Source organism: Arachis ipaensis, chromosome B06 (genome assembly GCF_000816755.2).
Source record: "Arachis ipaensis cultivar K30076 chromosome B06, Araip1.1, whole genome shotgun sequence".
In the NCBI taxonomy this organism is placed as follows: domain Eukaryota; kingdom Viridiplantae; phylum Streptophyta; class Magnoliopsida; order Fabales; family Fabaceae; genus Arachis; species Arachis ipaensis.
Genome location: NC_029790.2, coordinates 53,598,657 through 53,613,795, shown reverse-complemented (window position 1 = coordinate 53,613,795; position 15,139 = coordinate 53,598,657). Strand labels below are relative to the sequence as shown.

Genomic DNA, 15,139 nt, shown 5'->3' with positions numbered 1-15,139 from the left:
GTTAACCTCTAACTATGAAGGTAAGTTAAGTGGATGAATTAATTTTTATTCCTCAGATCCTAGTCTTTCCTTGGGAAAAGTTAGAGTTATTGGAACTTAAATTAATTCTTGAAGAATTCCAATTTTCAATCAACAATGAGTTTGATAACTCAAGAGTCACCAATTATTTAACCAAAGCCAAAAGGGGAAAATATCTAAATTAAATTAAAAGCATTTATACAAAGCAATCTGCAATCTTAAATTTGAAAATACCTCGAATTGCATTAACAAAAGAAATTAAATCTGGCATAGATGTTCATAAATTAAATTGAGAAAATAAATAAAAATAAAGAACCTGGGTTTGAGAGCTACTCCTAAAACAATCCTAAATCCAATTATTTAACCAAAGCCAAAAGGGAGAAAAATATCTAAATTAAATTAAAAGCATCAATATAAGCAAAGCAATCTTAAATTTGAAAATACCTCGAATTGCATTAACAAAAGAAATTAAATCTGGCATAGATGTTCATAAATTAAATTGAGAAAATAAATAAAAATAAAGAACCTGGGTTTGAGAGCTACTCCTAAAACTAAGAGAAATCCTAAATCCTAATCCTAAGAGAGAGGAGAGAACCTCTCTCTCTAAAAACTACATCTACTCCTAAAATTGTGAATTATCGGAGCCTCTCTATGAATGGATGTATTCTCCCACTTTATAGCCTCTAATCTGTGTTTTCTGGGCCGCAAACTAGGTCAAAAACAGTCCAAAATTCGCTGGTTTCGAATTTTGCCATGCTGGATTTCCGTCACTGCGATGTGGCCGCATAGATCACGCGGTCGCGTCACCTAGTGTCAGAGGAACTATAGCTTATTATATATTAAATCGAAGCCCCGGACGTTAACTTTCCAACGCAACTGGAACCGCATCATTTGGATCTCTGTAGCTAAAGTTATAGCTATTTGAGTGCGAAGAGGTCAGGCTAGACAGCTTAGCAATTTCTCCAACTTATTGCATTCCTTCCACTTTTGCATGCTTTCTTCCCATCCTCCAAGCCATTCCTGCCTTATAATATCTGAAAACACTTAACACACATATCAAGGCATCTAATGGTAATAATAGAGGATTAATAATAAGCAAATATAAGATCAAAGAAACATGTTTTCAATTAAAGCACATAATCGGGAAGGCAAATGTAAAATCATGCAAATAGTATGAATAAGTGGGTAAAGAGTTGATAAAATCCACTCAATTGAGCACAAGATAAACCATAAAATAGTGGTTTATCAATCACATATGCATTTCTTATTCATTTTTTCTTTTCTTTGGGATAACTTTCATCCCTTTTTTATGATGATGATTTTTTTAAATGAAACGCATTTGGTTTTAGTAGTCAATACATGATTGTTCTCATTTTCCAAAATTTTCAATGAAATACCCAAAAATGCACAATTTCATTTACTACCAATGTTTCCCAAAATTCCCCTACACTTAAATAGAACACACTCCTTCAACCTAAGCTAATCAAGGATACAATCCAAGGTAAGTCATGGTTTTTCGCTTAAAGTTGTGATGTGCTAATATCAAGAACAACGGGGTAAATAAAGCTGAAAGGGGGTTAACAATGGTAGATGCAAAGGGTAGGAAATATGGGTAAAGTAAGGTTTTATCAAAGATGGCCTCAATCATGCTCAATGCAATTCAAAACATCAATAATTGGAAATAGAGAATCAAGCAAAACTAAGATTACAATCATAGAAGCGATATAACGCACAATGAACAAAATTAGTGGTTAAAATGTGTAACCACTCAATATAGCTCAAAAACTCACAAGGTATTTGTTCTTTACTGTTCCATGTTCCATAAAAAACTCTTTCAAGCAATTTTGAAAACAATTTTCTCAATCAATTCAATAAAATGTCCTTGAACAAAATTCTTGAAAAATTTGTTATTTTTCACCAAAACTTATTTCCTATATGTATGTATATTATGACAGATGCAAATTTTTCAAAATTCCCTAGTTCTATTCCTAATTTTCAACAAGCAAAAATTAACATGAACAATTAGGACAAAATTGAACTAGGTGCTATACTATTCACAACATCCAATCACAACTTCTATCTATAAAATATATACCATGCAAAAGATGCAAAATGCAATAGATATAAATTATGAATAGTCTAAGATATATGTACTAGAAGAAAATGCAATGCAACAATCAAAAACACTCTAAATATCTACAAGAAACATAATATAAAAAAACAAAAATAAAGTGCAAAGTGTTCAGAAAAGAAAGTTTATGCCCTAAAATGAGGAATCCTCTCCCACACTTAAGCGTTGCACGGTCCTCCGTGCACGAACACAATCTGGGGATAATGTCTCTCAAGAGCTCCACGTTCAGTTGGTGGATGCAGGGGTTTGGGTTGTGTGGAATTGCCAAGTCCAATGCATTCTTGGAATCTTCATCCTCAGTGTCCTCCTCCTTCCCTGGCTCCTTGCATTTTTGTCTCATCCTAAAAAAGAATGAATAAAGTATAATTCGGCGTCATAGGGCGAGTAGCACAAAAGGGTAAAGGAGAGAGTAAATAAGCATCTAATTGAGGAATTTTGTATAGTGGTGTGGAATTATGAAAATGATGATCCATGTGTGTATTTTGATTATCTGCGCGGTTGGGACACACACAACGGTCAGTGAAAAAGGCATCCACACAGTCAAAATTTAAGCATGAGTTCCTCAATTAAATGGCCTAAGATGCAAGCAATGAATGGGTATCAATTAAATATAAGCAAACTTAGGCATCTACAACAAGAGTGAATTGAATGTAGGAATTATTGGATATTGAAGTTGTGCAAGTGAAAGCGCGAGATTAATGAAATAACACAACAAGCGATAACCAATTCAATGATGAAAAGAAACTACCTATTCATCCTTAAGAATAAGGCAATAATCACATGGGAAGGTGCTTGCTACAAAAAGTGGCAAGTCTTGATAAAAATCAAGTCAAGTCAACTCAAACAAATGCAAAGCATTAACAATGAGCAAATACCTTGTGGTTTGATTATATTTACTTAAAAACCATGATGAACAAGCAATTCCATTCAATTCACTAGCTTCAATATGTACTTGTTAAAAATTGCCCCAAATAAGAGATCAAATGTCACTCTCTAAATCAATTTAGTGCTAGCAATTCAAAGCATTAAACAAGTACATTATTGAAATTTCAATCCCAAATAACATCATAATCATTAAAAATGCACAATTTTTTATTAGAATGCTAAACAACGGTATAGTCCAATATATATGGTCATGACAACATATGAATTAAAAAGAAAGTTCATTCAGGCATTATGACAAACACATGGTATGCGGTGCACATGTTCACCAAATCCAAGCAAAAATTCAAGCATCAACAACCTATTAGTTAAAATTGAACAATTGCAATGCAATAAACAACAAGGCAAAACTTAAGCATGAATACCAAAATAAAATAAAGAAAATATAAATTAAGCAAGCAACTAATCACAACAAAGAAGATTGAAACAAGAAAATTGAAAAGATGAAGAATAAAAAAGAAAAGGATAGGTAACAGTGGCACTTATGTTAGCCACTGCGAGGCTCACGGTGATCGAACTTCGCCGGAGAAGAGAAGAAAGAGAGAAGAAAAAGAAATAACAAAGAAGAAATAATAGAAAGAAGAGAAGAAGAAGAAAAGAGAAGAAATAGAGACAGATAGATGGTGGTGGTGGTGGTTCCGGCGCCGATGGCGGCGATCGGACGGCGACGGTGGTGGTCGGAAGAAAGGATCGGCTGGGGTAGGGAGGTAGCAGAAGAAAGACGGAGAGAAGAAGGGGGTTGAGGAGTGGCATAATAGGGCAACTTTCAAATTACTGCCCAAAAAGCGACTCGTGCGTACGCACAAGTATGTGTGCGTACGCACACCAGCAAAAATTGAGGACTTTCATACGCACAGAGCATGCGAACGCTGTTGGAAGAGGGGGTGTCAAGACGTGTGCGTGCGCACAGGGCTGTGCGCACGCACAGAACACTTTCTCTTTTTTTTAAATAGGGTATATTGTCCATGTGTGTGGATGCACGGAGTGTTGTGCGTACGTACAGAATGAAAATGTGGTGGGCTGCGCATGCATAGAGGGTGCTAGCGCTGCGAACAGAGTGTGTTCAAATAGGTGTGCGTACGCACACTTCTGTGTGCACGCACGATGGGGAAAAACAGGGGAAGTGTGTGTATGCACAAGGCTATGCGCACGCACAGAACTCGTTTCTGCAACATTTTTAAAGCCTCTAAGGCACCAACCACGATATCAATCAAAGGTTTTCAACCCCAAAACATATCACTCATAAACAACACATGATCAAATATAAAATGCAACTAATTTAAATCCTAGAATGCAATCAAACTAAGCTAATTAAAGAGACAAAATTCAATAAATAGAAACTACATGAAAGAAGAGTTGAAAGGATATTACCATGGTAGGGTGTCTCCCACCTAGCACTTTGGTTCAAAGTCCTTAAGTTGGACTTTTGAGTGAAGCTTGTGTCATGGCGGCTTATGCTTCCACTCATCATTGAGTCGCAACCCATGTTTGCTCTTCAAAAATTCTCCAGGATCTCAAACGAAGTACATCAAGCTCTCAAGCAATCTCAAGCAAGAAATTGGGATCCAAAATTGATTGTTGTGGAGTTGTATGCCCGGATCCCACACTTTGGTTCCTCTGTCATCCTCTTGTTGACTTTCACTTGTACCATTGGATGAACAACCTCTTGACTCACCTTTTAAGCACTCACTCAAACCTTGGAATCCTCCTAATTGTATCTTGCACCATTTATACCTTGTATTCCTATTGCAACCAACACCCATTCCTTCATCGTTTAACACTCCAAAAAGAACCTTTAGTTGATAATCCGTCCCCAAGAGATCATATTGATATGGACCTATGAAGCTCATTGAAGATATTGTTACCCACTCAATTTGTCCTTGGGGTGGAGTCATCCTATTAAGCTCTTGCACAATTGCTTCCACTTCTTGGGTATCTACCTCTTCCTCACCACTTTCTTCTAGCTCTTCCCTTTCTCTCTCAAACTCAAGAGTGGAAGGTTCCTCAAGATCATTGAGGGGTTGATCAAGGTTGACAAAAAATCATTGTTGATGCAATCCACTTCTTGATCAAATTCCCTCAACTCTCCTAAATCACTAATTATCTGGATTTAATGGGATATACGACATATAATCCTCTTATATTTAGGTAATTAGGGTTTTTGTGGTCCATAAACTAGAATTGGACTTAAACCTCTAATTGAAATTAAGTGACCAAGGAATTGGCAGTTAATTAGGTTAGAGAAGACTAAATTACTAAGGAATTAGGGTTTAGTCAAATATAGTTTACTATGAATTGAATCTTGCATGATTAAAATAGTTGGTAAGAGATAGAAATCTGGAAAATAAACAACTCTGAAACCTTAACTGTTCTCTTATATAATCTTCACAACCCGTTTACTGCTTGCTTTCTAATTCTCTAAATTTACTACTTAATGCAATTAAACTCTCAAACACCATTTTATGCTTGTCTGACTAAGTGAATCACTCAACCATCATTGCTTGGTCCATCAATCCTCATGGGATCCACCCTCACTCACCTGAGGTATTACTTGGTACGACCCGATGCACTTGTCGGTTAGTTTGTGGACTTTGAATTCTGCAATAAGTTTTTGGTGGCGTTGTTGGGGATTGACTGTGATTGACAACTACTAGTTGTTTGACTGCTTAGATTAGGCTTTTGCTTTAGTTTTATTTAATTTCATTTATTTTAATTTTCGAAATTAGCTTATTTTAATTCTCCTTAATTTTTGAATTTAAGGTTGGTGTCCCTGATAAACCATTATTTTATGATTTAAATTGTGTTTAATTGAGTGGTTTTATCAAGCCTTTACCTACTTATTCATATGATTTGCATGTATTTACAATTCCTTCACAAAAATTGTCCATGGTTGAAAACTAGTTTCCTAGAGATCTTTTAATTATGTATTTTTATTCACCTTTATACCATTCGATGCCGTGATCCGTGTGTTAAGTATTTCAAGCCTCATAGGGCAGGAATGGCTTAGAGAATGGAGAGGAAGCTTTCAAAAATGGAAGGAACACAAGAAACCAAGGAGATGACCAGCGAACACTGACGCGAGCGCATGGCTCACGCGAGCGTGTGAAATGAAGAAATCGCAGCGACGCGAACGCGTGGATTGAAGTCTGCACGCCTGATGTGAACGTGTGGACGAAGCGAACACATGACAAGGAAAATCGCTGAATGACGCGAACGCGTGGACGACGCGTACGCGTGACCTACGCGATCTGCAGAAATAACAGAATACGCTGGGGGTGATTTCGGGCCGCATTTTGACCCATTTTTCGGCCCAGAAACACATACTAAACCTAGGAAACATGCTGAGACTCAACACGCATCCACACACATTCAGATTCATCACATTAGGATTACTTCAATTTTAGATCTGAATCTAGATTAGTGTGACATTGATAGTTTATGCTTTTACTTTTGATTGTGGATGTTGAAGAGCCATTACCTCTGTGGAGACACTACTTTAGTTTGTTTCCTTATTCCTTTACTCTTTTCAGTTGATCATTGACCCTATTCAAATAAGTATGTTACATTTTAAGTTTATTAGTATATAAAGTTACTTTTATTTTTAATTAATTTTAAGTCTCTATTTTATTTTGTTTAATTATGTCTTCTTATATTTTTATGAGTATTAATTCCATGTCAATGGAGTAGATTTTTTACTTGACATGGGGGTTGATTAAGAGGAGACACTTGAGTTGGAATGCTCAAGTGCCTAGTTAAATCGGACGTTGTTGGCTAATTCTGTACCTATTAACGCTAGACCTTCCCAAGGGAGAGGACTAGGATTTGCGGGTAAGAGTTAGCTCAATCACTTGACTTTCTTTTATTTAGTAAGGGTTCACTAAGTGAAAACAACAACCTCTTTACACTACATTTGAGAAGATTCCAACAAGGATAGAACTTCCAATTAATCATTCCCCCAGTCAAGGCCTTTTTATTTAGAATATCAAAAAATTATTCTTAATATATTTTTTAAATAGCCCTCTTTCCTGCAACTCGTTGGGAGACAACCTGGGACTCATACTCCCAGTATTTTTATTTCTAAAATTTGTGACAACCCTTTTTAAATTGGTGAGGCTGATCTTAGCTGGTTAAGAGCTATACGTGCAACGCTATATTCTTATTTAAAATCTCTTAATTGGTTAACTTCTGCCGGTCCACCAATTTTTGGCGCCGTTGCTGGGGAGTTGCAATAGTGTGCTAAATTATTAATTAGTGTATATATTTTATTTTTGTTTGCATATTTTATTTTTATTTCTGTTACCATGAGCTATTTGTTTTTCTCATTGAATGATGCGTTCATTGCCTGATCCGAGTTTAGTCCCATTTGATCCTAAAATTGAAAGAACTCTTTCACATATTAGATGAACTCGACGTCGGTTAGCCTCTGAGGGTGGTAAAGTGATTATTATCGATTCACCAGTCTCATCTGAGGGCGAATCTGAACCGTCATCTGAGAGCGAAACAAGCTCCTTTACTACTGATTCAGTTGATTCACGTGTAGATACCATGGTAGCACCTAGGAGAATTATCCTTCAGGAAGCTGGAGCCCCAGATTTTACACTGCAGCTGTATCAAGTGCATCACCCGACCATAGCTGCAGATTTTGAACCAAAGACCGTACGGATTAACTTGATGCCCAAGTTTCAAGGCTTACCTGTTCAAGAGCCTATCAAGAACCTTAGGAATTTCTGAACAGCCTGTTCTACTGTTAGGCATCATAGTGCAGATGAAACTTCTATTCTGTTAACTGCTTTCCCGTTTTCTCTTGAGGGAAAGGCAAGGGAGTGGTACTACACTCAGCCTGAAGCGACCGTTACTAACTGGGATACACTTAGAAGAGAAGTTTTGAAAAATACTTTCCATTTAAAGTTACTGATAGATTGAGGAAGGAGATTTCAATTATTATTCAGGGCAAATCCGAGACTCTACGAATATTGGGAGCGCTTCAACAATCTTCTAGGCGCATGTCCCCATCACATGATTGATAGACTAGTATTGATCAGCTACTTCACTCAAGGCATGAACTCCCAGGATAAGACTACACTGGAACGTGCCAGTAATGGTTCTTTGAAAAAGTACAAAACCGCAGATGAAGTATGGCAGTTGATCAGTGACTTAGCTGAGTCCACTAGGAATCACAAACAGACGCGCAACCATCCCAAAGCTGTTGCAGAAATTTCCTCTAGCAAAGAAACCACTGCTCTGACCCAGAGTATATGTGAAATGACCAACCTACTGAAACAGATGCAGTTAAATCAACAACAGGCACAACAAGCTCAGCCTTCACCACAACAAAGCCAACAGTTAGTTCCACAAAGAGTATGCAGGATCTGTGCTGATTATAGTCATTATACTGATGAATGTCCGCAGCTCCAATAGGAAGACAACACTGTGGCAGCCACTCACAACTTCTATGACCGCCCAAATCAAGGATACAATCAACAAGGTGGTAACTACAACCAAGGTGGCAACTGTAACCATGGATGGCAAGAAAACTCCAACCAAGGTTGGAGAGATAATTCTAACCATAGCTGGAAGGATAACTATAACAGAAGAGGTAGAGACAACAATGGAAACCAGAGGTGGAATAATAATAACAACAACAAACAGCAGAATCAGAATCAACCTTACAGAGCACCTCACCTAAGACAATCACAAGGAACCCAGCGCAACCAACAACGAGCTCCTCAGATCACTTATTCTAATTCCTCATCAAATGACGAGATACTCCGTTCTCTTGCGCAAGGACAACAAGACATGCAGGCTCAACTGAACTCTAGTCTGAATGGCTTGACTGCCACTTTACAAGCTCTCGTCTCCCGGATGGATTCCTCACTTAATTTCACACATCAACCTTCAAGCTCCAGTGGAATTCCTTCTCAAATACTGCCCAATCCCAAGGGTGGCATCAATGCCATCACTCTAAGGTCCGGAAGCACACTGCAGGAAAGGAACCATGAGGAGCCAAGCCCACCAGAAAATGTGCCAACAGAGGATGTGGTGGAAGTGGAAGATGCTGAAGAGGAAGAGGACATACAAGACATAGTTGAAGAAGAAGCAGTTCAACCACAGAATGAAACACCAAAGGATGCAGAAGCTGTACAGGGAACCATTCCTATTCCATTTCCACAACTTACAAGGAAGCCCAGAAAGCAGATGGAACTTGACCCCAAAATGGTAGAAATATTCAAAAAGGTCGAGGTAACTGTTTCCCTTTTTGATGTTATTCAATAGGTACCTAAATACGCAAAGTTTCTAAAGGATTTGTGCATACATAAAGATAAGATCAATGAATTAGAAACTATTCCTTTAGCTAGTTCTATATCTGCTTTAATGGGAAATATACCTGAAAAATGTAGTGATCCAGGTCCATGTATGGTTAAATGTACCGTTGGAGGTGTAAATTTTTCTGACTGCATGTGTGATTTAGGAGCATGTGTTAGTATAATGCCATTGTCTATATATGATATTTTGAGGCTTCCTCCTTTAAAAAGGTCGGTAGCTCGTTTTGTGTTAGCAGATAAAAGCATTATTACAGTAGTTGGAATTGCTAAAGATGTATTAGTGAGCATTAAGGGGCTCACATTACCCATTGATTTGTACATCCTGGAAATTCCCCCTAATGACTCAGGAAGACCATCATCAATCCTGCTTGGAAGACTATTTCTGAAGACTTCAAAGTTTAAGCTGGATGCATTCTCAGGAACTTACTCCTTTGAGATAGATGGCAGAACAATGAGTTTTAGTTTAAATGAAGCTATGAAGCATCCTCCAGAATATCATTCTATCTTCCAATGCGACATTATTGATGAAACTATAGCTGAAGTTCACCAGGAAGAAATAGAAGAGAAGTACATGGAGCAAGGTCCAAGTGTGGGGACATTTTCTGAAAACAATGAGAATACTTTACCATTATCACCAGCCTCGGATGATCCAGAGCCTAGCTGTGAGCAAAAATTAGAATTAAAGCCCCTTCCCCCACACCTCAAGTATGCTTACCTTAAGGACAAGCAGAAGTTTCCAGTCATCATTGCAAAGGAACTCACTTCTCAACAAGAAGAACAGCTATTCAGTATGCTGTGAAAACATAAGAAAGCAATTGGATGGAGCTTGGCAGATATAGTAGGAATTAGCCCTCAAGTTTGTGAACACAGAATATTCTTAGAAGAGGGAGCATAGCCTGCCTGTCAACCTCAAAGAAGATTGAATCCTACCATCTTAGAAGTTGTCAAGAAAGAAGTAACCAGACTACTTGAAGCATATATCATTTACCCCATCTCAGACAGTGAATGGGTCAGTCCAGTACAAGTGGTGCCCAAGAAGTCTGGAGTCACAACAGTAAGAAATGAGCACGGAGAGCTCCTAACAACTAGAGTGCAGAATTCATGGAGAGTTTGCATTGACTATAGGTGTCTCAACCAAGCCACTCACAAGGATCACTATCCCATTATTGCTTTTAAGATGGTTATACAGGCTATTTCCAGATTCACATAGCTCCTGAAGATCAGGAGAAGACCACTTTTACATATCCCTTTGGAACATATGCTTATAAAAGAATGCCTTTTGGCTTATGTAATGCACCTGCTACTTTCCAAAGATGCATGATGAGTCTTTTCTCTGATCTGATTGAGAACTGTATGGAAGTTTTTATGGATGATTTTAGCGTATATGGTAATTCATTTAGCCTTTGCCTAGATAGTTTATCTAGAGTATTAGACAGGTGTGTTAGTATAAACCTTGTATTAAATTTTGAAAAATGTCACTTTATGGTGAAACAAGAAATTGTACTAGGACATGTTGTGTCTAATACTGGCATTTCTGTAGATTCAGCAAAGGTGGATGTTATTTCTAGTTTACCTTACCCCTCCTCCGTTAGGGAAGTCCGTTCGTTCCTTGGCCACACAGGTTTTTACAGGAGATTCATTAAGGACTTCAGTAAGGTAGCATTACCTTTATCCAGATTATTGCAGAAAGATATTGAGTTCGAGTTCGATGAGGATTGTATGCAGGCATTTGATAAGCTGAAGATCGCCATGAATCAAGCCCCAATAATAAGAGGACCAGACTGGAGCCAGCAATTCAAAATTATGTGCGATGCTTCCAACCATGCAGTAGGAGCGGCACTGGCTCAGCGCGAAGGTAAGGATCCTTTTGTAATCGCTTATGCATCTAAGACTTTAGATGCTGCTCAATCTAACTATACTACTACTGAAAAAGAGCTTCTTGCTATTGTTTTTGCTCTGGATAAATTCCAAGCCTATTTACTTGGTACTAAGGTAGTAGTGTACTCAGATCATGCTGCTCTAAAATATTTACTATCTAAAAAGGAGTCCAAACCAAGGCTAATACATTGGATACTGCTGCTATAAGAATATGATTTAGAAATTAAAGATAGGAGTGGTAACCAGAATTTAATGGCAGATCACTTGAGTCGCCTTGAGCACATTAAGGATGTCTCCACTCCTATAAATGATAATTTCCCATTTGATAGCTTACATGCAGTATCTGAAGTAGTTCCTTGGTATGCACCTGTAGCTAATTATCTAGTTAGCCACACTTTTCCTCCAAATTTCACTAAGCATCAAAGAGACAAGCTGAAAAGCGAGTCCAAATATTATATATGGGATGATCCATATTTATGGAGATGTGGTGCTGACCAGGTAATAATACGGTGTGTGCCTCAATCAGAATTCCAATCTATTTTAGAGGCCTGCCACTCATCTGAGAGTGGAGGACATTTTGGCCCTCAAAGAACAGCTAGAAAAATACTAGATTGTGGATTTTGGTGGCCCACTCTTTTTAAAGACGCTGCTGAATTTTGTAAATCTTGTTCCCCATGCCAAAAGTTTGGTAATATATCCAAGAGGGATGAAATGCCTCAACAGATTGTGCTTTTCGGTGAAATTTTTTATGTTTGGGGCATCGACTTCATGGGTCCATTTCCAAATTCTAATGGTTACTTTTATATACTGTTAGCTGTAGATTATGTTTCTAAATGGGTGGAAGCAATTCCTACCCGTACTGATGATGCTAATACTGTTGTTTACTGGTGCACGAAATTGTGATCTCAGGCAACGGCGCCAAAAACTCAGTACGCACGTCTTTAATAAATCATTTTTCATTCACAACTTCGATACAACTAACCAGCAAGTGCACTGGGTCGTCCAAGTAATAAAACCTTACGTGAGTAAGGGTCGATCCCACGGAGATTATTGGTATGAAGCAAGCTATGGTCATCTTGTAAATCTCAGTCAGGCAGATATCAAATGGTTATGGAGTTTTCGAATAATAATAATAAATAAACAGAAAATAAAGATAGAAATACTTATATAAATCATTGGTGAGAATTTCAGATAAGCGTATAGAGATGCTTTCGTTCCTCTGAACCTCTGCTTTCCTGCTGTCTTCATCCAATCATTCCTACTCCTTTCCATGGCAAGCTTTCTATAAGGCATCACCGTTGTCAATAGCTACATCCCATCCTCTCTATGAAAAAGGTCCAAATGCTCTTTCACGGCACGGCTAATTGTAACAACCCTAGTTTTTGAAAATCAAATAAATAGTTATTTGTGATTTATTTTATTTGTTGATAATTTTATTTTAAGAAAATTATTTTACTAAAGGTAATTAAATGGAGTTTCATGATAATTAGAGTTTAAATTAATTAGAATTTTTATATAATCTTTATTAGATATTTGGTATAATTGAAATTATAATTTTGATAATTGAAAAATAAGAAGAATTGTGTAATTTAATTTAAATAAATTCTATTTTGAACGAATTATGTTATTAATTTGAACTCTCGAAAATTGATATTTGAATTTAAATTGTACTTTACAAAATATAATTAACTTGTTCATTTTATAATGTAAATTAGAAATAATTGATTGAACTTAGCAATATGTTGATAAATAATGTTCCTAAATATTTTTAATAAAGTATATTGGGTTTTAAAATTACTCTATCCTCTAATTTTATAAAAATATCTATCCATATCTATCCATATTCTTTTATAAATTTCCTAATTTCTAACTCCAAATTCCCAAATTGAATCAGAAACCATAATTCCCAAATTGAGGAACCCTAACCCTAGCTTCCCTTTGCCTCAGCCACACCCCCACCCCTCTTTTACCCTCTTCAGTGTAACACCCTCAGCCTCACTCAAACTCACACACGGACAAGAGAGGAAGAAGGAGAAGAGGACGGCGCCGGCAGGTTGGGTGCCGCCGTCGCTGACGTAGCCACGTTTGAGGAAGGAAGAGATCAACAGAGAGTGCAGTTGCTGAGCCAGGATCGCTGCTGCTGAGGGCTTTGTCGCCGCTGTCCATAGAGCTTTGAGTAGCGCCGCTGTGCCTTCGTCGCGCCTCCATCGCCGTTTAAGTCAGACTGTTGCGAAAGGAACCAGAGGATGGAGACGGGCCTGAGCCAAGAGCAGGAGGAAGAAGACGTCGCTGTGCCTCCCGTCGCCGTCGCTGTTCGTGCTCCGCCTGTCGCCACCGTTCCGTGGAGTCCGCCCTGGTGCCGGTTGAACAGGGATGATGGAGAGGCGTCGAGAGGGAGATGCAATGGAGGTCAGAGGGAAGAGCTGCCATCACCGCCGTCCCGTCTATGAAGCCTGAGCTCGCGTTGCCGTCCTGAGCTTCGGCGCCGCCGTAGAGGAGAGTGGAGTAGTCACCGTCGTTGGAGAGAGGGAGAGCCAGAGGAGGACGAGACGTGTGAGAAAGGAGACGCACAGGGGAGGAACCGTTCCTCTGCCGCTGCTATCGCTAGAATTTCTAGTCGCCGTCGTCGTTCATGGTAAGTCAGTTAAGTCATAGACATGAGAACCACTACCTTTGAACCCCAGTTGCTCTGTAACAATCCTGTATTTTCCTCTGATATTCTCGACTCTGTTCTGCTTCTCTTTTGTTTTGTCGTTCTTACTTCGTTGGTGTCCTTGTTGTTCTAACCGATTGGATTGGTGCTGCTGCTAAGACGTATGCCCTGCTCTCTGGTTTCTGTTTTTTCGAGTATCAGAGCTGCTGCTCCATTCCCGTATTTCTTTTGGTAAGATAGGTTTTGTTCTACAATCAATATTCTAATTACTGCTCCTTTGATGATCTGTTCTGTTTTACCCTTGTGTTTGCTTCAGCCTCTATTAAATTCCCTTCCAAAATTGTTGTTGCTGCTACTAGAGTTGTGGGTGATGCCGCTGCCATTCCAGTTGTATTGGAATGACTACCTGCCACAAATTGGGGATAAAGGAAATTGTTACGTTAAATAATACGATTCCGGCTAATTGAGGTAGGGGATTCATTTTAAAATTAACAGTTTTATACTTATGAATGCCAATGAGGTTTAGTGAGTAATTGCAAATAATTCATAAATATGATTAATTGTTAGGAATAAGCTTGGTTTGAAGTTGTGAAATTTGGATAAAGTTGGGTATTGAGATGATATTCTAGTGTTTTAATTAGTTTATTGAGTTTAGGTTATGGCTGTAAATGTCGCTGGGTTTTGTTATCGTGAGTAATTAATTTGACAAGGTTAATTTTGGTTAATGCTGTAACCGATATTGGTTTTTCTAATTTTGATGGATTTGTTGGAAATCCTGATCTTATGTGATATTGCTGAATTAGTTGAAATTTGGTTGTGAATTATGATGCCAGGGCATTTTGGCCAGTTTCACTGACCTTTTCTTTACTGTTTTTAGGGTAGTTTCATGCATTTTCTTAGGAAATAAGCTAGTTTTGGGTAGATATTCACTTACACCTAGATTCACGCATACATTGTGCATTTTACATGATTTTATGAGGATTTTGCATGAGTTTAGTGACAAATTGTATGCTGCATTACCCATGACTTGGACTAGAACTTTAATGCACTCTATTGCCTGATTTCAGGACCAAAGGAAGTAAGGAATGGGAGGTAACTTGCAGAGTTAATGAGAAAAGTGACTGCCAATAACGCTCTCGAAGCCATCATTACCCACGTTAAGAGTCACGTTAACTAAGTTAACGTGAACTCTAA

At 38.1% G+C, this 15,139-nt stretch overlaps 1 pseudogene; it reads right to left on the bottom strand.

Moving 5' to 3' along the window:
* LOC110263751 overlaps positions 1–13,500 on the bottom strand; it is a 50,868-nt pseudogene extending 37,368 nt beyond the window's left edge.